Below are 24638 nucleotides of genomic sequence, written 5' to 3'. Positions count from 1 at the left end.
TACCAAGTTTAGGCCAAAATAAATATTGACTATTATCAAAGTTCCAAGAGCTTTCATCAGAGGACTCTTACGTGGGGCAAATTTCAGACCCAAATGCCCTTCAACAAATAGTTGATGGTATTGCTGTAACTGCTTCTGAGAGGAGAAAACCTTGGCAACTCTACCAAAGCCCAGGCAAACAAATATTGACCCTAGACCTTCCCCGTGTCCAATCATCTGAAATCGTTGTGTGGATTTTCCCTCAAAAGTGCCCCTGATGCTCTCGGCTGAAAGGAGAGTCAGGGAAACATCAACTCTGCCGCGTCGCTTCTCGGCCTTTTGGCTGAGATCAAGTGTAGTGTCTGTTCTTATCAGCTTAATATCTGATACGTCCTCTATCCGAGGACTATATCAATCAATCAATCAATCAATCGTATTTATTGAATGCTTACTGTGTGCAGAGCACTGGACAAAGTGCTTGGGAAGTACAGGCTGGCAACATATAGAGACAGTCCCTACCCAACAGTGGGCTCACAGTCTAAAAGGGGGAGACAGACAACAAAACCAAACATACTAATAAAATAAATAGAATAGATATGTACAAGTAAAATAAATAAATAAGTAGAGTAATAAATCTGTACAAACATATATACATATATACAGGTGCTGTGGGGAAGGGAAGGAGGTAAGATGGGGGGATGGAGAGGGGGACGAGGGGGAGAGGAAGGAAGGGGATCAGTCTGGGAAGGCCTCCTGGAGGAGGTGAGCTCTCAGTAGGGCCTTGAAGGGACTATATATTGAGAAGCAGCATGGCTCAGTGTAAAGAGCCTGGGCTTTGGAGTCAGAGGTCACGGGTTCAAATTCAGACTCCGCTAATGATCAGCTGTGTGACTTTGGGCAAGTCACTTAACTTCTCTGTGCCTCAGTTCCCTCATCTGTAAAATGGGGATTAAGACTGTGAGCCCCACGTGGGACAACCTGATCACCTTGCATCCCCCCAGCGCTTAGAACAGTGCTTAACAAATACCGTCATTATTATTATCATTCTATCTTGAAGTTCAGAACTCATCCTTTTCCGCCGTTAATGCCATATACAAGGAGAATGGTCTGTCGTCTCAGAGAAGTGAAGTGACTCGCCCAAGGTCACAGAGAAGCAGCGTGGCTTAGTGGAAAGAGCACAGGCTATGGAGTCAGAGGTCATGGGTTCAAATCCCGGCTCCGGCAATTGTCAGCTGTGTGACTTTGGGCATGTCCCTCTCTCCATCCCCCCGTCCCCCTCTCCATCCTCCCGTCTTACCTCCTTCCCTTCCCCACAGCACCTGTATATATGTATATATGTTTGTACATATTTATTACTCTGTTTATTTCTTTATTTTACTTGTACATATCTATTCTATTTATTTTATTTTGTTAATATGTTTGGTTCTGTTCTGTCTCCCCCTTCTAGCCTGTGAGCCCACTGTTGGGTAGGGACTGTCTCTATGTGTCGCCAACTTGTACTTCCCAAGAGCTTAGTACAGCGCTCTGCACACAGTAAGCGCTCAATAAATACGATAGATTGATTGATGTCACAACTTCTCTGTGCCTCAGTTAAGTGACTGATCAGGTTCAACCTGATCAATTAATCAATCAATCAATCGTATTTATTGAGCGCTTACTGTGTGCAGAGCACTGTACTAAGCTCTTGAGAAGTCCAAGTTGGCAACATATAGAGACAGTCCCTACCCAACAGTGGGCTCACAGTCTAAAAGGGGGAGACAGAGAACAAAACCAGACATATTAACAAAATAAAATAAATAGAATAGATATGTACAAGTAAAATGAATAAATAAATAGAGTAATAAATATGTACAAACATATATACATATATACAGGTGCTGTGGGGAAGAGGAGGTAAGATGGGGGGATGGAGAGGGGGACGAGGGGGAGAGGAAGGAAGGGGCTCAGTCTGGGAAGGCCTTCTGGAGGAGGTGAGCTCTCAGTAGGGCCTTGAAGGGAGGAGGAGAGCGAGCTTGGAGGATGGGCAGAGGGAGGGCATTCCAGGCCCGGGGGATGACGTGGGCCGGGGGTCGATGGATCACCTTGTAACCTCCCCAGAGCTTAGAACAGTGCTTTGCACATAGTACACGCTTAATAAATGCCATTATTATAATTATTATAAGAGCGGACAAGTGGCAGAGCCGGGATTTTGAGAATCCAGGTCCTTCTGACTCCCAAGCCCAGGCTCTATCCAGGAATGCTGCTTCTCCAAGTTCAGGATCCCGGAGGGAAGATGACTTCTCCCAAACCCAAGTCCATCCCTTTCCTGCCCACCAAAATCCTGCCAGTGGTCACCAATGGGCAATGAGTCTTTCATCCTGGCCTCACCCTCTCCCACCCTTCCATGTCACTCTGTACAGTGCCTGGCACACAGTAAACACTTAACAAATTCCATTATTATTATTATTATTATTATTATTATTATTATTATTATTATTATTATTATCATTAGAGCAAGGTTGTTCCACACAGATCTGGAAATAATTCATTCAATCATATATACTGAGAGCTTACTAATAATGATGGCATTTGTTAAGCGCTTACTATGTGCCGAGCACTGTTCTAAGCACTGGGGTAGATTAGAGAAGCAGCGTGGCTCAGTGGAAAGAGTCCGAGGTCATGGGTTCTAATCCCGGCTCCACCGATTGTCAGCTGTGTGACTTTGGATAAGTCACTTAATTTCTCTGTGCCTCAGTTCCCTCATCTGTAAAATGGGGATTCAGACTGTAAACCCAACATGGGACAACCTCATCTCCTTGTGTTCCCCTCAGCGCTTAGAACAGTGCTTTGCACATAGTAAGCGCTTAACAAATACCAACATTATTATTATTATCTGGAAATAATTCATTCAATCATATTTATTGAGAGCTTACTAATAATGATGGCATTTGTTAAGCGCTTACTATGTGCCGAGCACTGTTCTAAGCACTGGGGTAGATTAGAGAAGCAGCGTGGCTCAGTGGAAAGAGCCCGGGCTTGGGAGTCCGAGGTCATGGGTTCTAATCCCAGCTCCACCGATTGTCAGCTGTGTGACTTTGGATAAGTCACTTAATTTCTCTGTGCCTCAGTTCCCCCATCTGTAAAATGGGGATTAAGACTGTGAGCCCCCCATGGGACAACTTAATCACCTTGTATCCCCCCAGCGCTTAGAACAGTGCTTTGCACATAGTAAGCGCTTAACAAATACCACCATTATTATTATTACTGTTATTATTACAAGGAAATCAGTTTGTCCCAGGTGGGGCTTACAGTGGGCAGAGCACTGTACTAAGCGCATGGGAGATTACAATAGACCAATATAACAGACACATTCCCTGCCCACAACGAGCTTACAGTCTAGAGGGGGAGACGGACATTAATAGAAATGAATAAATTACTGATATGGACGTAATGCCTGAACATAATGACTGAATGGCTAATGGGAAACCGATCAATATTTTAACGGATTTCTCTGAAAATGCTTCCAAGTGGAGCTGGAAGGGGGGAATAAAATAATAATAATAACTGAGAAGGAGCTTGGTTTAGTGGAAAGAGCCCGGTCTTAGGAGTCAGAGGTCATGGGTTCTAATCCCGCCCCCGCCACTTGTCAGCTGTGTGGCTTTAGGCAAGTCACTTCACTTCTCGGTGCCTCAGTTACCTCATCTGTAAAATGGGGATTAAGACTGTGGGCTCCACGTGGGACAACCTGTATCCAATCCAGTGCTTAGAACAGTGCTAGGCACAAAGTAAGCACTTAACAAATACCACTATTATTATTATTATTATTAATAATTGTGGTATTTGTTAAGCACTTACTACATGGCAGGCACTTTACTAAGCACTGGGTTGGACACAGTCTCTGTCCCACGTAGGCCTCACGGTCATTCATTCTTCAGTTGTATTTATTGAATGCTTACTGTTTGCACTGCACTGCTCTAAGCCCTTGGGAGAGTACAATAATAATAATAATGATAATAATAATAATAATAATAATAATAATAATGGCATTTATTAAGCACTTACTATATGCAAAGCACTGTTCTAAGCACAGAGGAGGTTACAAGGTGTTCAGGTTGTCCCACGGGGGGCTCCCAGTCTTCATCCCCGTTTTATAGATGAGGTAACTGAGGCCCAGAGAAGTGAAGCGACTTGCCCAAAGTCACACAGCTGACAATCGGTGGAGCCAGGATTTGAACCCATGACCTCTGACTCCAAAGCCTGTGCTCTTTCCACAGAGCCACGCTGCTTCTCACGAAGGGACCATTCCCTGCCCACAGCAAGTTCTCAGTCTAGAGGGAGAGACAGATGTTAATATACATGAATAAGTAAGTAAATTACAGTGTTTTATATATATATACACATATATATATACACACATATATATATGTATGTACATATATATGTATATGTATGTACATATGTATATATACATATATATAACTGTAATTTACTTATACATATATATACATATACACACACACACATATTTATATATATACATATATATATACATATACATATATATATATATATATATACATATATATATATATACTTAGAGAAGCAGCGTGGCTCAGTGGAAAGAGCACAGGTTTGGGAGTCAGAGGTCAAGGGTTCAAATCCCAGCTCTGCCAGTTGTTAGCTGTGTGACTTTGGGCAAGTCACTTCACTTCTCTGGGCCTCAGTGACCCCATCTGTAAAATGGGGATGAAGACTTTGAGCCCCACGTGGGACAACCTGATCATCTTGTAATCTCCCCAGTGCTTAGAACAGTGCTTGGCACATAGTAAGTGCTTAATAAATGTCATAATTATTATCATTATTAATGTGCCACGGGGTTCAATCCCCATTTTCCAGACGAGGTAACTGAGGCCCAGAGAAGTGAAGTGCCTTGCCCAAGTGCACACAACAGACAAGTGTCAGAGGCCGGATTAGAACTCATGACCTTCTCACTCCAAGGCCTGTGCTCTAACCACTTCACCACGCTGCTTCTCATGCTGCAGAGCACTGTACTAAGTGCTTGGGTGAGTACAATATAACAATACGCAGATAAATTTCCCACCCACAACGAGCTCACAGTCTAGAGTGGGAGACAGACATTAATATAATTAATATTAATATTATATTAATTCAGATATGGACATAAGCACCTGAAAATAATGACTGAACAGCGCTAATGGGAAACCAGTCAGTTTCAACGGATTTCCCTGCCCACAATGAGTTTACAGTCTAGATGGGGAGATGGACTTTAATAGAAATAAATAAATTCCAGATGTGGACAAAAGTGCCTGAAAATTATTACTAAATGGCTAATAGCCCGTTGTTGGGTAGGGACCGTCTCTATATGTTGCCGACTTGTACTTCCCAAGCGCTTAGTACAGTGCTCTGCGCACAGTAAGCGCTCAATACATACGATTGAATGAATGAATAATAGGAAACCGATGGATATTTAGTAGTAATAATAAAAATAATGGTATTTGTTAAGTGCTTACTATGTTCCAGGCTCTGTACTAAACACTGGAGTGAATAGAAGCAAATCGAGTAGGACACAGTCCCTGTCCCACATGGGGCTCAACGTCTCAACCCCCATTTTCCAGATGAGGTAACCGAGTGCCAGTGAAGTGACTTGCCCAAGGTCACACAGTGGACAAGTGAAGCAAATCGAATAGGACACAATCTCTGTCCCACATGGGGCTCAATGCCTCAACCCCCATTTTCCAGATGAGGTAACTGAGGCCCAGTGAAGTGACTTGCCCAAGGTCACACAGCGGACAAGTGAAGCAAATCGAATGAGATGCAGTCCCTGTCCCACATAAGGCTCACCGCCTCAACCCCCATTTTCCAGATGAGGTAATCGAGGCCCAGTGAAGTGACTTGTCCAAGGTCACACAGCAGACATGTGAAGCAAATCAAATAGGAAGCATTCTCTGTCCCACATGGGGCTCAACATCTCAACCCCCATTTTCCAGATGAGGGAACTGAGGCCCAGTGAAGTGACTTGCCCTAGGTCACACAGCGGACAAGTGAAGCAAATTGAATAGGTTGCAGTCCCTGTCCCACATGGGGCTCAATGTCACAATCCCCATTTTCCTGATGAGGTAACCGAGGCCCAGTGAAGTGACTTGCCCAAGGTCACACAGCAGACAAGTGAAGTAAATCGAATAGGACGCAGTCCCTGTCCCACATAAGTCTCACCGCCTCAACCCCTATTTTCCAGATGAGGTAACTGAGGCCCAGCAAAGTGACTTGCCCAAGGTCACACAGCGGACAAGTGAAGCAAAGCGAATAAGAAGCAGTCTCTGTCCCACATGGGGCTCAACGACTCAACCCCCATTTTCCAGATGAGGTAACCGAGGCCCAGTGAAGTGACTTGCCCAAGGTCACACAGCGGACAAGTGAAGCAAATCGAATAGGACACAGTCCCTGTCCCACATAAGGCTCACCGCCTCAACCCCCATTTTCCAGACGAGGTGACCGAGGCCCAGCGAAGTGATTTGCCCAAGGTCACCCTGCGGACAAGTGGCTGAGCCAGGATTAGAACCCATGACCTTCTGACTCCCAGGCTGGGCTCTACCCGGTACGTCATGCTGCTTCTAATTTTGAACGGTTTCTCAGAAAAGGTTTCCAAGCACTCTCCGGCCGGGGAGGGGAGGCCGGGCGGGGGCCCGGAGCCCTGCCAGAGCGAGCTGTGGCGTGAGCTGTGAGGAATGAGGCCGAGCCGCCGGAAACCCCCGAGCAGGTGTTGGACGTCCTCATTTGGAGCGGAGCACGTCCCCGCGGCTCAGCGAGCCGGAGAGCGTGGCCGTCCAGCTCCTCCGGGCTGAGGCGCGCTAATGAGAATGGATGCGCTGCCATTAGCCGGCCCATTTGGATGGGCACGCCGCGCTGATCGCTCACACGCAGAGGGCAGAGGCCTGCCAGGTGGGGAGCGAGGGATGCTGGCAACCCATCATCCTCCTTGCGGCCTCCTGCTCTAATAATAATAACAATAATAATGGTATTTAGTAAGCACTTACTATGTGCGCAGCACTGTTCTAAGCGCTGGGGAGGTTACAAGGTGATCAGGCTGTCCCATGGGGGGCTCCACAGTCTTCATCCCCGTTTGACAGATGAGGCGCAGAGAAGTGAAGTGACTTGCCCAAAGTCACACAGCTGACAACTGGCGGAGCTGGGATTCGAACCCATGACCTCTGACTCCAAAGCCCGGGCTCTTTCCGCTGAGCCACGCTGCTCTATGGGGCGGGCAGCCGAGAGCATCTCGAGCGAAGGACACGGAGGGGCGTGAGGGATGGAGGTGGTGGCGGCCTCCACAAATAGTTCATTCAATCGTATTTATTGAGTGCTTACTCTGTGCAGAGCACTGTACTAAGCACTTGAAAAGTACAGTTAGGCAACAGATAAAGACAATCCCTACCCAAAAATGGGCTCACGGTCTAGAAGGGGGAGACGGACAACAGAACAAGCTCTCATCCTATCCCGTCTGGACTACTGTATCAGCCTCCTCTCCGATCTCCCATCCTCGTGTCTCTCCCCACTTCAATCCATACTTCACGCCGCTGCCTGGATTGTCTTTGTGCAGAAACGCTCTGGGCATGTTACTCCCCTCCTCAAAAATCTCCAGTGGCTACCAATCAACCTACACATCAGGCAGACACTCTTCACCCTGGGCTTCCAGGCTGTCCATCCCCTCGCCCCCTCCTCCCTCACCTCCCTTCTCTCCTTGTCCAGCCCAGCCCGCACCCTCCGCTCCTCTGCCGCTAATCTCCTCCCAGGGCCTCGTTCTCGCCTGTCCCGCCATCGACCCCCGGCCCACGTCATCCCCTGGGCCTGGAATGCCCTCCCACTGCCCATCCACCAAGCTAGCTCTCTTCCTCCCTTCAAGGCCCTACTGAGAACTCACCTCCTCCAGGAGGCCTTCCCAGACTGAGCCCCCTCCTTCCTCTCCCCCTTTCCCCCCTCCACCCCCGCGCCTTACCTCCTTCCCTTCCCCACAACACCTGTATATATGTATATATGTCTGTATGGATTTATTACTCTATTTATTAATTTATTTTACTTGTACATATCTATTCTATTTATTTTATTTTTTTAATATGTTTGGTTTTGTTCTCTGTCTCCCCCTTTTAGACTGTGAGCCCACTGTTGGGTAGGGACCGTCTCTATATGTTGCCAACTTGGACTTCCCAAGCACTTAGTATAGTGCTCTGCACTCAGTAAGCGCTCAATAAATACGATTGATTGATTGATTGATTGAAATAGACAGGCGTCAACAGCAAATAGTTGAATGTCGGGAGTGGCCGCGGCCCAGTGGGAAGACCGTGGGTCTGGGATTCAGAGGACCTGGGTTCTGAATTTGGTTCTTCCACTTGTTGGCTGGGGGACCTCGGGCAAGTTCGTTCATTCAATCGAACTGAGCGCTGACTATGTGCAAAGCACTATACTAAGCACTTGGGAGGGTACAATAGAACAATAAACAGACACATTCCCTGTCCACAACGAGCTCACGGTCTTCGTCTCTCTGTTCCTCAGTTTCCTCATCTGTAAAATGTGGATTGAGACTGTGAGCCCCACGTGGGACAGGGACTGTGTCCAACACTGATTAGAGAAGCCACATGGCCTACTGGCTAGAGCCCGGGCCTGGGAATCAGAAGGTCATGGATTCTAATCCCGGCTCTGCCACTTGTATCTGCCACTTCTAGACTGTGAGCCCACTGTTGGGTAGGGACCGTCTCTATATGTTGCCAACTTGTACTTCCCAAGCACTTAGTACAGTGCTCTGCACACAGTAAGCACTCAATAAATATGATTGATTGATTGATTGATTGTATCCTGTGTGACCTTGGGGAAGTCACTTCACTTCTCTGGGCCTCAATTTCCTCATCTGTAAAATGGGAATTAAAACTGCGAGCCCCCCATGGCACAACCCCACATGGGACAGGGACTGTGTCTAAACTGATTTTTTGTAATAATATTAATAATGTTGGTATTTGTTAAGCGCTTACTATGTGCCAAGCACTGTTCTAAGTGCTGGGGTAGATACAAGGTGATCAGGTTTTCCCACGGGGGGCTCACAATCTTCATCCCCATTTTAAAGATGAGGGAACTGAGGCTCAGAGAAGTTAAGTGACTTGCCCAAGGTCACACAGCAGACATGTGGCAGGGTCGGGATTCAAAACCATGACCTCTGATTCCAAAGCCCATGCTCTTTCCATTGAGCCACGCTGCTTCCCTAAAAAAAAATAATAATAATAATGGCATTTGTTAAGCATTTACTATGTGCAAAGCATTGTTCTAAGTGCTGGGGTAGATACAAGGTGATCAGGTTTTCCCACGGGGGGCTCACAGTCTTCATCCCCATTTTACAGATGAGGGAACTGAGGCTCAGAGAAGTTAAGAGATTTGCCCAAGGTCACACAGCTGACAAGTGGTGGAGTCAGGATTAGAACCCATGACTCCTGACTCCCAAGCCCGGGTTCTTTCCACTAAGCCACACCACTTCTCTTGTATCCACCTCAGCGTTTAGTACAGTGCCTGGCGCACAGTAAGCGCTTAATGAATACCAGAATTATCATTACTATTTTTTTATTATTATTATTGTGATGAGACTGGAATAGCTTCCCTTCTTCAGAGGCTCTATGGACAAGAGAATAGGGCCACCTAATCCCTTTAATAATAACTGTGGTATTTGTAAAAGTCACAGTTTTGGCCAAGCACTGCACTAAGCGTTGGGGGAGAAATTCATTCATTCTTTCAATCCTATTTATTGAGCGCTTACTGTGTGCAGAGCACTGGACAAAGTGCTTGGGAAGTACAAATCGGCAACATATAGAGACGGTCCCTACCCAACAATGGGCCCTCAGTCAAGATATTCATTCATTCAATCGTATTTATTGAGCACTTACTGTGTGCAGAGCACTGTACTAAGCGCTTGGGAAGTCCAAGTCAGCAACATATGAGATGATCAGGCCAGACACAGTCCCTGTTCCACATGGAGCTCTTGGACCAAGGGAGAGGGAGAACAGAGATTGGATTCGCATTTTACAGAAGAGGAAACGGGGGCCCAGAGAATAATAATATATGTTAGCCAATCCTGTGTACTGAGTGCTTAAAATGTGTGCAAAGCACTGTACTGAGCACTTGGGAGAGTACAGTAGCACAATATGATGATGATAGCATTTATTAAGCTCTTACTATGTGCAAAGCACTGTTCTAAGCGCTTATGACTTATATGTCATATATGCATATATATGTATATATATACACATAGATATGTATATATATGTATATATGCTTGTACATATTTATTACTCTATTTATTTATTTATTTATTTATTTTACTTGTACATATCTATTCTATTTATTTTATTTTGTTAGTGTGTTTGGTTTTGTTCTCTGTCTCCCCCTTTTAGACTGTGAGCCCACTGTTGGGTAGGGACTGCCTCTATATGTTGCCAACTTGTACTTCCCAAGCGCTTAGTACAGTGCTCTGCACACAGTAAGCGCTCAATGAATACGATTGATTGATTGATTATGACAGACACGTTCCCTGACCACAGTGAGCTTACAGTCTAGAGGGGGACATTAATAGAAGTGAATAAGTGACAGATATGGATATAATTGCTGTGGGGCTCGGAGGGAGGGATGGATAAAGAGAGCACGTCAGGGCGACACAGAAGTTAAAGATAAAGAATACGGATTCAGTCAGGGAAGTCCTCTTGGAGGAGAGGCATCGTCTGTCAGATACGGGGAGGGAGAGAGAGATGTCAGCGGCAAGATAGATGAGATTGAAGTAGAGTGAGAAGGTTGGCATTAGAAGAGTAAAGTTTGCAGGATGGGTTGGAGTAGGAGAGTAGTGAGGTGAGGGAGGAGGGGGCAAGGTGATGGACGGCTTTAAAGCCAATGGTGAGGAGTTTCTATTTGATGCGGAGGTGGATGGGGAACCACTGGAGGTTTCTGAGGAGTGGGGGGACATGTCCTGAATGTTTCTGTAGAAAAATCATCCATGCAGCAGAGTGAAATGTGGATTGGAGTGGAGAGAAACAAGAGGCTGGGAGGTAAGGAAGGAGGCTGATACAGTAATCAAAGCAGGATAGGATAAGTGCTTGGACTAACACGGTAGCAGTTTGGATGGAGAGGAAAGGGCAGATTTTAGCAATGCTGCGAAGGATTCAGTGATGGATATGTGGGTTAAATGAGAAAGAGGAGTCAAGGATAACACCAAGGTTACAGGCTTGTGAGGCAGGAAGGATGGTGGGGCCCTCTGCAGTGATGAGAAAGTCAGGGGGTAGACAGGGTTTGGGTGGGAAGATAAGAGCTCTGTTCTGGGCATGTTAAGCTTGAGGTGAAGGGAGGGCATCCTAGTAGAGATGTCTTGAAGGCAGGAGGAAATGTGAGATGGCAGAGAGGGAGAGAGATCAGGGATGGAGAGGGAGATTTGGGAATCATCCACATAGAGTTGGTAGTTGAAGCCGTGGGAGCGAATGAGCTCTCCAAGGGAGTGGGGGGAGATTGGGAATAGAAGGGGATCCAGAACTGAACCATTTTGTTTTGTTATCCATCTCCCCCTTCTAGACTGTGAGCCTGTTGTTAGGTAGGGACCGTCTCTAAATGTTTCCGACTTGTACTTCCCAAGCACTGAGTACAGTGCTCTGCACACAGTAAGCACTCAATAACAGTGCTTTGCACATAGTAAGCATTTAATAAATGCCATTTAAAAAAAATAAATAAATACCATTGAATGAATGAATGTCTGCCGTGTAACCGTTTTCAAGTCACTTACCTTCCCTTTGCCTCCTTTACCTCATCTGTAAAATTGGGATGAAGATTGTGAGCCCCATGTGGGATAGGGACTGTATCCAACCTGATTAATTTGGATCTACTCCAGTGCTTAGAACAGTGCTCATCACACATTAAGTGCTTAATAAATACCATGATTGTTACTATTTTTATTGTTACTCTATAGTAAGACTGTTTGTTAAGTGTTTACTATGTGCCAGACATTGCACGCTGAGGTGGATACAAGATCATTAGGTTTGATGCAGTCCCTGTCCCACATGGGACTCACAGTCTCGATCCCCATTTTGCAGATGAGGGAAATGAGGCAAGGAGAAGTGAAGTGACTTGTCCAAGGTCACCCAACAGACAGGGGGTAGAGCCGGGATTAGAACCCATATCCTTCTGACACCCAGGCCTGTGCTCTACCACTTATGCCATACTGCTTCTCTACTCTGCTCTCCCACAGAGAGCACTTCATAAATGCAAGTGATTTTTTAAAATGTAATTTGTTAAGCGCTTACTATGTGCTAGTCACTGTTCTAAGCCCATTGTTGGGTGGGGACCATCTCTATACGTTGCTGATTTAATAGTAATAATAATGATGGCATTTGTTAAGCGCTTACTATGTGCCAAGCACTGTTCTAAGCACTGAGGTTACAAGGGAATCAGGGTGTCCTACGTAGGGTTCACAGACTTCGTCCCCATTTTACAGAGGAGGGAAATGAAGTCCAGAGAAGTGAAGTGACTTGCCCAAAATCACACAGCTGACAAGTGGCAGAAGCAGGATTAGAACCATGACCTCTGACTCCCAAGCCCGGGCTCTTTCCACTGAACCACGCTGCTTCCCAAGCGCTTAGTACAGCACGCTGCACACAGTAAGCACTCAATAAATGTGAATGAATGAATGAAAGACAAGCTAATCAGGTTGGACATGGTCCGACATGGGGTTCACAGTCTCAATCCTCATTTTACAGAGGAGGTAACAGGCCCAGAGAAGTGAAGCAACTTGCCCAAGGTCACCCAGCAGACAAATGGTAGAGCCGGGATTAGAACCCATGTCCTTCTGATACCCAGGCCTGTGCTCTACCCCCTATGCCATGCTGCTTCTATACTCTGCCCTCCCACAGAAAGCACTTCGTAAATACAAGTGATTTTTTTTAAATATAATTTGTTAAGAGTTTACTAAGTGCTAGGCACTGTTCTAAGCCCGTTGTTGGGTAGGGATTATCTCTATATGTTGCCATTTGTACTTCCCAAGTGCTTAGTACTTTGCTCTGCACACAGTAAGCACTCAATAAATGTGATCGAATGAATGAATGAATACGATTGAAAGAAAGAGAGAGTAAAAGCAAGAGAAAGAGAGAAAGAGAAAGCAAGAAAGAGAGAGAGAAAGAAAGAGAAAGAGAGAAAGAAAGAGAAAGAGAAAGAGAAAGAGAAAGAGAAAAGAAAGGTGGAAGGGAGGAAGAAGGAAGGAAAGAAGGAAGGAAGGGAGGAAGAAAGGAGAAAGGAAGGAAGGAAGAAAGGAAGAAAGGAGGAAAGGAAGAAAGAAAGAAAGAAAGAAAGAAAGAAAGAAAGAAAGAGAGAGAGAGAGAGAGAGAAAGAAAGAAAGAAAGAAAGAAAGAAAGAAAGAAAGAAAGAAAGAAAGAGGAAGGCAGGAAGGGAGGGAGGAAGGAAGGAAGGGAGGAAGGAAGGAAGGAAGGAAGAAAGAAAGAAAGAAAGAAAGAAAGAAAGAGAGAGAGAGAGAGAGAGAAAGAAAGAAAGAAAGAAAGAAAGAAAGAAAAAGAAAGAGGAAGGCAGGAAGGAAGGAAGGCAGGAAGGGAGGGAGGAAGGAAGGAAGGAAGGAAGGAAGAAAGAAAAAAGAAAGAAAAAAGAAAGAAAGAAAGAAAGAAAGAAAGAAAGGAAGGAAGGAAGGAAGGAAGGAAGGAAGGAAGGAAGGAAGGAAGGAAGGAAGGAAGGAAGGAAGGAAGGAAGGAAGGAAGGGAGAGAGAGAGAGAGAGCGAAAGGAAGGAAGGAAGGAAAGAAGGAAAGAAGGAAGGAAGGGAGGAAGAAAGGAGAAAGGAAGGAAGGAAGAAAGGAAGAAAGGAAGAAAGAAAGAAAGAAAGAAAGGAAGGAAGGAAGGAAGGAAGGAAGGAAGGAAGGAAGGAAGGAAGGAAGGAAGGAAGGAAGGAAGGAAGGAAGGAAGGGAGAGAGAGAGAGAGCGAAAGGAAGGAAGGAAGGAAAGAAGGAAAGAAGGGAGGAAGGGAGGAAGAAAGGAGAAAGGAAGGAAGGAAGAAAGGAAGAAAGAAGGAAAGGAAGAAAGAAAGAAAGAAAGAAAGAAAGAAAGAAAGAAAGAAAGAAAGAAAGAAAGAAAGAAAGAAAGAAAGAAAGAAAGAAAGAAAAAGAAAGAAAGAAAGAAAAAGAAAAAGAAAGAAAGAAAAAGAAAGAAAAGAAAGAAGGAAGGAAGGAAGGAAGGAAGGAAGGAAGGAAGGAAGGGAGAGAGAGAGAGAGCGAAAGGAAGGAAGGAAGGAAAGAAAGAAGGAAGGAAGGGAGGAAGAAAGGAGAAAGGAAGGAAGGAAGAAAGGAAGAAAGAAGGAAAGAAAGAAAGAAAGAAAGAAAGAAAGAAAGAAAGAAAAAGAAAGAAAGAAAGAAAGAAAGAAAGAAAGAAAGAAAGAAAGAAAGAAAAAGAAAGAAAGAAAGAAAAAGAAAGAAAGAAAGAAAGAAAAAGAAAGAAAAGAAAGAAGGAAGGAAGGAAGGAAGGAAGGAAGGAAGGAAGACAAGCTAATTAGGTTGGACACAGTCCTTTTCTGACATGGGGCTCACAGTCTCAATCCTCATTTTACAGATGAGGTAACTGAGACCCAGGGAAGTGAAGCGACTTGCCCAAGGTCACCCAGAAGATAAGTGACGGAGCCGGGATTAGAACCCAGGTCCTTCTTACTCTCAGGCCCAGGCTCTAACCACTAGGCCATGCTTCTTCTCTATGTGATTGATGGATTGGCTGAGAAGGAGGCAGAGTCAGTAGGTGGGCGTAAGAGGAGCGGAGCTGGTGAATCCTCATGGGGAGGCCCTGGTCGACAACGCAGCACGGCACAGTGGCTAGAGCTCGGAACTGGGAGTCAGAAGGACCTGGGTTCTAATCCCGCCTCAGCCACTTGTCAGCTGTGTGACTTTGGGCAAGTCGCTTAATGGCTCTGGGCCTCAGTTACCTCATCTATAAAATGGGGGTTAATAACAATAACAATGGCATTTGTTAAACGCTTACCGTGTTTGAAGCACTGTTCTAAGCTCTGGGGAGGATACAAGGTGATCAGGTTGTCCCATGTTGGGCTTATAGTCTAAATCCCCATTTTACAGATGGGAGAACTGAGGCACAGAGTAGTTCAATGGGGCTCGGGGACTTCAGTCCCATTTTCCAGATGAGGTAACCGAGCCCCAGAGAATGATGATGATGATGGTATTTGTTAAGTGCTAAAGTAGTTCAAGTCATTGAACTACTAGCCCAAAGTCACCCAGCTGACAAGTGGCAGAGGCGGAATTAGAACCCATGACCTCTGACTCCCAAGCCTGGGCTCTTTCCACTGAGCCACGCTGCTTCGCAGTTAAGAGTGTGAGCCCCACATGGGACAACATGATCACCTTGTATGTACCTAAGTGCTTAGAGCAGTGCTTGGCACGTAGTAAGCACTTAACAAATACCATCATCATCATCATCATTCTCTGGGGCTCGGTTACCTCACCTGGAAAATGGGACTAAAGTCCACGAGCCCCATGTGGGACAGGGACTGTGTCCAACCTGTTTACTTGGTGCATAGAACAGTCCCTGAATATACAAAGCACATACAGTCCCTCTAGACTGTGAGCTCCCTGTGGGAAGGGAATGTCACTGTTTAGAAGCAACATGAGGAAATAGATGGAGCACCGGCCTGGGATTCAGAAGGTCTTGGGTTCTAATTCCGGGTTCACCACTTGTCTGTTGTGTGACCACTTGACTTCTCCGTGCCTCAGTTACCTCATCTGTAAAATGGGTATCGAGACTCTGAGCCCCAGGCGGCGCAGGGACTGTCCAACTGGTTTGCTTGTATCCATCCCAGTGCTCAGTACAGTGTCTGGAACATGGTAAGCGCTTAACAAATACCATGATTATCATTATTATTGTTGTGGTTGTATCGTACTTTCCTAAGCACTTAGTACAGTGCTCTGCACACAGTAAGTGATTAATCAATCAACCAGTCAATCAATCAATCGTATTTATTGAGCGCTTACTGTGTGCAGAGCACTGTACTAAGCGCTTGGGAAGTACAAGTTGGCAACATATAGAGACAGTCCCTACCCAACAGTGGGCTCACAGTCTAAAAGAACAGATATATGATATGAATATATGATTGAATGAATAATCATCATCATGATGGCATTTGTTAAGCACTTACTATGTGCAAAACACTGTTCTGAGCGCTGGGGGAGATACAAGGTGATCAGGTTGTCCCACATGGGGCTCACAGTCTTCATCCCCATTTTACAGATGAGGTAACTGAGGCTCAGAGAAGTTAGGTGACTTGCCCAAGGTCACGCAGCAGACATGTGGTGGAGCCGGGATTCGAACCCATGACTTCTGACTCCAAAGCCCGCGCTCTTTCCACTGAGCCACGCTGCTTCACTGTAACAAATACCATAAAAAACAGAGAAAAAAAAATACCGCCTTCCCTGGCAGAAATAGAGTCAGGAAAGCCGGGAAGGATGGATTCCCGGGCTCAGTGGGTGGGAAAGCCAGCTGACACTGGGGACCAGACCTGCTCAGAGCCTCCCGGGGCTCCCGGAACAGGCCAGAGGAAGAGATTTCGTCTATTTTTGAGCGCAATTTTCATCCGGTGGCTCCACGCTGAAATCGTAGCCCTCAGGGACACCGGGGGCGGCCGGCGGAAGTGAGACAAAAATCATCCATGTTTCCGAAACCCTCGAGCCCCAACCGCCTCTTGAAGCCTGCGTGTTTTCGCCGTAGTCGTCGCAAACAGACTAGGCCCTCCAGGTGAAAAACTAAAATGTCTTCAAGCCTGAGGTGAGAGGAGCGAGACGTCCGGGGGGATTTCGATCGGTTGAGAGGCGCCGGTCGCGGCTAGCCAGACGAGAGCAAAGATTTCCAGCCCGGCCGGCGGATCCAGCCTTGGGGATGCCCAGACTTCGGGAAGAGTTAAAACCTTTCTCGTGTTCGCTTCTGACAAGAGGCGTCTGGGAGATACAACGCTCTGTCGTGACATGCCCTTCGCTCCCCCTGGAAATGCTTGGATGCCTTAGACTCAGTTCCGAGCATTAGCTCGAACCCAATGGTGCAGACGCTAATTACTCATCTCCCGGCACCCCATCTGTCTCGTTTGCCCGTGTGGAAACGGGATTCGGGCTCTTCCGAGGGATGGTGGAAACCGAGGCGGAGAGCGGAGGGGTGAGGGGGCTTAGCGCTGGGGGTGGGAGAGGGCAGAGGGGACAGAAGTCTCCCCAACCGAAGGCTCGGCCCGGCCCTCACGCCATGACACGGTCAGGGAGAGACCGGGAATGAACACGTTGACGAGAGAACGCTGTACTGCCCGTCTCCCGGCCATCCGTTGGACGGGCGAAGCCGGGAAGCCAGGGAACGATTAAGGGATAATGAACAGAGAGGGAGGGAGGCAGGAAAAGAGGAAGGGCGGGAGAGGAATCCGCAACAATCACAAAGAAAACACCCGCTGCCCGGCGCACGTGTCGAGTGGTGGGCCCAAAATGATGACGATAAAAACAATAAAAATGGTATTTGTAAAGTGCTTACTGTGAGCCCCCCGTGGGACAACCTGATCACCTTGTAACCTCCACAGCGCTTAGAACAGTGCTTTGCACATAGTAAGCGCTTAATAAATGCCATCATTATTATTATTATTATTATTATTATTATTGTTATTATTATTATTATTATTACTAAGCAGCACGGCGTAGTTTATGGAGCACGGGCCTGGGAGTAAGAAGGTCATGGGTTCTTCTAGACTGTGAGCCCACTGTTGGGTAGGGACCGTCTCTATATGTTGCCAACTTGTACTTCCCAAGCGCTTAGTACAGTGCTCTGCACACAGTAAGCGCTCAATAAATACGATTGAATGAATGAATGAATGAAGGAATAATCCTGGCTTGGCCACTTGTCTGCTGTGCGACCTTGGGCAATCAATCAATCAATCAATCAATCAATCGTATTTATTGAGTGCTTACTGTGTGCAGAGCAACATACTAAGCGCTTGGGAAGTCCAAGTTGGCAACATATAGAGACAGTCCCTACCCAACAGTGGGCTTACAGTCTAAAAGGGCAAGTCACTTCAATTCACTTCACTTCACTTCTGGGCTTCAGTTACCTCATCTGCAAAATGGGGATTCATTCATTCAGTCATTCAATCGTACTTATCGAGTGTTTACTGTGTGCAGAGCAGTGTACTAAGCGCTTGGGAAGTACAAGTTGGCAACATATAGAGATGGTCCCTACCCAACAACGGGCTCACAGTCTAGAAGGGGGAGACAGACAACAAAACAAAACATGGAGACAGGTGTCAAAATCATCAGAATAAACAGAATTATAGATGAGAGCACTAAGGCCCAGAGAGTGAAGAGACTTGCCCAAGGTCACACACAGCAGACAAGTGGGAGTGGAACTCCGGTCCTTCGGACCTCCAAGCCTGAGCCTTAGCCACTATCCAAGCGGAGGGGGCCTTCTTCCCCAGATCAATCAATCAATCAATCAATCAATCAATCAATCGTATTTATTGAGCGCTTACTGTGTGCAGAGCACTGTACTAAGCGCTTGGGAAGTACAAGCTGGCAACATATAGAAAAAGATCAGGTCGGAGATGGTCTGTTCCCTATCTACTGCGAGCCCGTTGTTGGGTAGGGACCGTCTCTATTTGTTACCAAATTGTAATAATAATAATAATCATAATTTTGGTATTTCTTAAGTGCTTACTATGTGCAAAGCACTGTTCTAAGCACTGGGGAGGACACAAGGTGATCAGGTTGTCCCATGTGGGGCTCACAATTTTGCAGATGAGGTAACTGAGGCACAGAGCAGTGAAGTAGAAGTGGAAGCAGAAGTGGAGTAGAAGCAGCGTGGCTCAGTGGAAAGAGCCCGGGCTTTGGAGTCACAGGTCACGGGTTCAAATCCCTGCTCTGCCACTTGTCAGCTGTGTGACTTTAGGCAAGTCACTTCACTTCTCTGGCCCCCAGTTTCCTCATCTGTAAAATGGGGATGAAGACTGTGAGCCCCCCGTGGGACAGCCTTATCACCTTGTACCCTCCCCAGCTTTTAGAACAGTGCTTTGCACATAGTAAGCGCTTAATAAATGCCATCACTATTATTATTATTATTATTAAGTGACGTACCCAAAGTCACACAGCAGACAAGCGGCGGAGCCGGGATTTGAACCCATGACCTCTGATTCCTAAACCCGTGCTCTTTCCACTGAGCCACGCTGCTTCTCAATTGTACTTTCCAGTGCTCTGCACACAGTAAGCGCTCAATAAATATGATCGAATGAATGAATGAGCCTCTGGTTTAAGGGAGGGAAGAGGTAAAAGAATGCCCGCTGCAGCCATGTGCGGGTTAACTTGGGTGTGAAAAATGGAAAACCTGAGTGGTTTTACCAGCGTGGCCTAATGAATAGAGCCCGAGCCTGAGAATCATTCATTCATTCATTCAATCACACTTATTGAGCGCTTACTGTGTGCAGAGCACTGTGCTAAGCGCTTGGGAAGTCCAAGTTGGCAACATATAGAGACAGTCCCTACCCAAAAGTGGGCTCACAGTCTAGAAGATTAAGACTGTGAGCCCCCCGTGGGAAAACATGATCAAGTTGTAACCTCCCCAGCGCTCAGAACAGTGCTTTGCACATAGTAAGCACTTAATAAATGCCATCATTATTATTATTAACTTCCCTGTGCCTCAGTTACATCATCTGTAAAATGGGGAGTAAGACTGTGAGCCCCACGTGAGACAACCTCATTACCTTGTACCTTGTAAGCACATAGTAATTGCTTAATAATAATAATAATGATAATAATAATAATAATAATAATGAGGGTATTTATTACAGAGTACAGAGCACTGTACTAAGCGCTTGGGAAGTACAGGTTGTCAACATGTAGAGACGGTTCCTACCCAACAGCAAGCTCACAGTCTAGAAATGACAGCTAAGGACGCAAATACTGTGAGGCTGAGGGCCGGGGGCTAGAAAAGGTGATGATGATGATGATGATGGTATTTGTTAAGCACTTACTATGTGCAAAGCACTGTTCTAAGCGCTGGGGGGATACAAGGTGATCAGGTTGTCCCACGTGGGGCTCGCAGTCTTAATCCCCATTTTACAGATGAGGGAACTGAGGCCCAGAGAAGTGAAGTGACTTGCCCAAGGTCACACAGCTGACAAGCGGCGGAGCCTGGATTCGAACCCATGACCTCTGACTCCCAAGCCCGGGCTCTTTCCACTGAGCCGCGCTGCTTCTCTCCATGAATATCAAAGTGCAAGAGCGATGGGAGAAGGGGAAATGAGGAAAAAGAGAAGGCCTTGGATCCACACCAGTGGTTAAAACAGTGCTTGACACATAGTAAGCACTTAACAAGTACCATTATTATTAATAAAAATAATAATAATGGCATTTATTAAGCGCTTACTATGTGCAAAGCACTGTTCTAAGCGCTGAGGAGGTTCATTGTTCCACATAAAAATAATAATGGCATTTATTGAGCACTTACTCTGTGCAAAGCACTGTTCTAAGCACTGGGGAGGTTACAAGGTGATCAGGTCAGAAGTACCCGGCCCTAGAGAAGCGGCGGGACTTAGTGGAAAGAGCCCAGGCTTGGGAGTTAGAGGTTGTGGGTTCTAATTCTGACTCCGCCACTTGTTTAGCTGTGTGACTTTGGGCAAGTCACTTCACTCGCAGCGTGGCTCAGCGGAAAGAGCCCGGGCTCCGGAGTCGGAGGTCAGGGGTTCGAATCCCGGCTCCGCCACTTGTCAGCTGTGTGACTGTAGGCAAGTCACTTAACTTCTCTGTGCCTCAGTTACCTCATCTGGAAAATGGGGATTAATCAATCAATCAATCGTATTTATTGAGCGCTGACTGTGTGCAGATCACTGTACTAAGCGCTTGGGAAGTACAAGTTGGCAACATATAGAGACAGTCCCTACCCAACAGTGGGCTTACAGTCTAGAAGATTAAGACTGTGAGCCCCCCGTGGGACAACATGATCACGTTGTAACCTCCCCAGCGCTTAGAACAGTGCTTTGCACATAGTAAGCGCTTAAGAAATGCCATTATTATTATTATTATTATTAACTTCCCTGTGCCTCAGTTATATGATCTGTAAAATGGGGAGACTGTGAGCCCCACATGGGACAACCTCATTACCTTGTACCTTGTAAGCACATAGTAAGCGCTTAATAATAATAATAATAATAATGAGGGTATTTCTTAAGTGCTTACTATGTGACAAGCACTGTTCTAAGCGCTGGGGGGATACAAGGTAATCAGGTTGTCCCATATGGGGCTCACAGTCTTAATCCCCATTTTGCAGATGAGGGGACTGAGGCACAGAGGAGTGAAGTGACTTGCCCAAAGTTACTCAGCTGACAGGTGGAGGAGTCAGGATTAGAACCCATGACCTCTGACTCCCAAACCGATGCTCTTTCCATTGAGCCACGCTGATTCTCTACAAATACCATCATTATTATTATTGTTGTTATTACCTGGATTCTAATCCCGGCTCAGCCGCTTGTCTGCTGGGTGACCTTGGGCAAGTCAGTTCACTTCTGTGGCCCTCAGTTCCCTCATCTGTAAAACAGGGATTGAAACTGTGAGTCCCATGATAAAAAATAATTGCGGTATTTGTCAAGCGCTTACTATGGGTCAAGCACTGTGCTAAGCGCTGGATAAGATACGGGATGATCCTGTTGTCCCATATAGGGCTCACAATCTAAGTAGGAAGGAGAACAGGTATTGGATACCCATTTTCCAGATGAGATAAGTGCGGCCCAGGGAAGCGAAGTGACATGCTCAAGGTCAAACAGCAGACACGTGACGGAGGCGGGATTAGAACCCATGTCCTCTGACCCCCAGGCCTGTGTTCTTTCCACTAGGCCATGTGGCTTCCCAACCATTCATTCATTCATTCATTCAATTATATTTATTGAGCGCTTACCGTGTGCAGAGCACTGTACTAAGCGCTTGGGAAGTACAAGTTGGTAACATATAGAGATGGTCCCTACCCAATAGCGGGCTCACAGTCTAGAAGGGGGAGACAGACAACAAAACACATATTAACAAAATAAAGTAAATAGCATAGTAAATTCCCCTTCCCTCCCAGACTCCAGCCTGCCCTGGGAATCATCATCATCATCAATCGTATTTATTGAGCGCTTACTGTGTGCAGAGCACTGTACTAAGCGCTTGGGAAGTACAAATTGGCAACATAATGTGTCTATTTGTTGTTGCATTGTAATAATAATGGCATTTGTTAACTACTTACTGTGTGCCAGGCACTGTATTAAACCCTAGGGTGGAAGAGAAGCAGCGAGGCTCAGTGGAAGGAGCCCAGGCTTTGGAGTCAGAGGTCAGGGGTTCAAATCCCGGTCCCGCCAACTGTCGGCTGTGTGACTTTGGGCAAGTCGCTTAACTTCTCTGGGCCTCAGTTGCCTCATCTGTAAAATGGGGTTAAAACTGTGAGCCCCACGTGGGACAACCTGATCACCTTGTAACCTCCCCAGCGCTTAGAACAGTGCTTTGCACATAGTAAGCGCTTAACAAATACTATTATGATTATTATCATTAGAAGGGGGAGACAGACAACAAAACAACACATATTAACAAAATAAAGTAAATAGCATAGTAAACTCCCCTTCCCTCCCAGACTCCAGCCTGCCCTGGGAATGTGTCTGTTTGTTGTTGTATTGTAATAATAATGACATTTGTTAAGTACTTACTGTGTGCCAGGCACTGTATTAAACCCTGGGGTGGAGGAGAAGCAGTGTGGGTCAGTGGAAGGAGCCCGGGTTTTGGAGTCAGAGGTCAGGGGTTCAAATCCCGGCTCCGCCAACTGTCGACTGTGTGACTTTGGGCAAGTCGCTCAACTTCTCTGGGCCTCAGTTCCCTCATCTGGAAAATGGGGATGAAGACCGTGAGCCCCATGTGGGACAACCTGATCAACTTGTAACCTCCCCAGAGCTTAGAACAGTGCTTTGCACATAGTAAGCACTTAATAAAAACTTGTACTTCCCAAGCGCTTAGTACAGTGCTTTGCACACAGTAAGCACTCAATAAATACGATTGATGATGATGATGATGAATAAATGCCATTATTATTATTATTATTATATAAGCAAATCACAGACCCTGTCCCACATGGGGCTCACAGTCTCGATCCCCGTTTTACAGATGAGGTCACTGAGGCACAGAGAATAATAATGTTGGTATTTGTTAAGCACTTACTATGTGCCAAGCACAGTTCTAAGCGCTGGGGTAGTCACATAATAATAATAATAATAATAATAATAATAATAATAATAATAATAATAATAATAATAATAATAATAATAATCCAGGCTCACTAAATAAAAGGAAGGGAGAACAGGTATTTTAATCCGCATTTCACAAGTGAGGAAACTTTATTTTACCCTCTTTCTCCCCTGCTACATTGTAATTTCCTTGTGGAGCGGGATCGTGTCTTATCAACTCTGTTTTATTAAACTCTCCCATGTGCTTAGCGCAGTGCTCTGCTCACAGGAAGTGCTCCATAGCAACCACTGATTGATTGATTGATTGAAATTTAGAACTGGAATTCTAAATTAGAATTAGAATTAAGTTAGAATTAGAAATTTAGAATTCTTTTAGACTGTGAGCCCACTGTTGGGTAGGGACTGTCTCTTTATGTTGCCAACTTGGACTTCCCAAGCGCTTAGTACAGTGCTCTGCACACAGTAAGTGCTCAATAAATACGATTGATGATTGATTGATTGATTGATTGATTGAAATGAAGTGACTTTCCCAAGGTCACACGGCAGCCCTCCTGATTAATTAGAGTGGTTTGAGGGGTGGATCAGAAAGACGGGAACTTGAGCTCTCGGGCGACGTGGATGGGTAAAATGGTAGTTGTCGGATACAGAGTGGACAGCTTGGAGGGAGAAGGGAAAAACGGTAGGGGAATGATCGGGAATGATATTACTTACTTCTCTACATCCTTCATTTCACTGCATAATGCATGCCTCTCTGAGAGAATGCAATTGAAGATTCGAAAGGGAACGTCTTCCCTCCTGAGTTATTCATATATTCATAAAACAGCCCCAGCAATTTGTAAATTTGTTGTTCTCATGCCTTGGAACATACGGACGAATCACGTTCTGGGTTTAATAAATGTAATTTCCTTTAACGATTCATCCTCTAAAATCACCTTTATTTCCCAAGGATTATGCAAAGTTGTTGTGTCACAAGTGGAACGAATGCATTTGGAGATTCGATTTTGACCTGCCGTCAAAAAGCACCAGGTCTTTTTTAATTTTTTTTCTCTTATGGTGTTGGTTAAACTCGTATTATGGTCCAGGCACTGTATTACAGTCCTTGACACACAGTGAGCGCTTTACAAGTACCATAATTATCATTATTATTAGCTCTTAGTACGGTGCTCTGCACACAGTAAGCGCTCAATAAATACGATTGATTGATTATTACATACAAGGAAATCAAGTTGGACACAGTCCCTGTCCCACGTGGGGCTCACAGTCTTAATCCCCATTTTACAGACGAGAGAACTGAGGCACAGGGAAGAGAAGTGACTTGCCCAAGGTCACCCAGCAGATAAGCGGCAGAGCCGGGATTAGAACCCAAGTCCTCTGACTCCC

At 45.8% G+C, this 24638-nt stretch overlaps 1 pseudogene; it reads left to right on the top strand.

Annotated features, from left to right (window-relative positions):
- The first annotated feature begins 302 nt into the window (after positions 1-302).
- Positions 303-411, top strand: LOC119926048 (annotated as a pseudogene).
- The last annotated feature ends 24227 nt before the right edge of the window (positions 412-24638 follow it).

This window comes from Tachyglossus aculeatus, chromosome 3 (genome assembly GCF_015852505.1).
Source record: "Tachyglossus aculeatus isolate mTacAcu1 chromosome 3, mTacAcu1.pri, whole genome shotgun sequence".
In the NCBI taxonomy this organism is placed as follows: Eukaryota; Metazoa; Chordata; class Mammalia; order Monotremata; family Tachyglossidae; genus Tachyglossus; species Tachyglossus aculeatus.
This window is presented reverse-complemented; position numbering and strand designations above follow the sequence as displayed.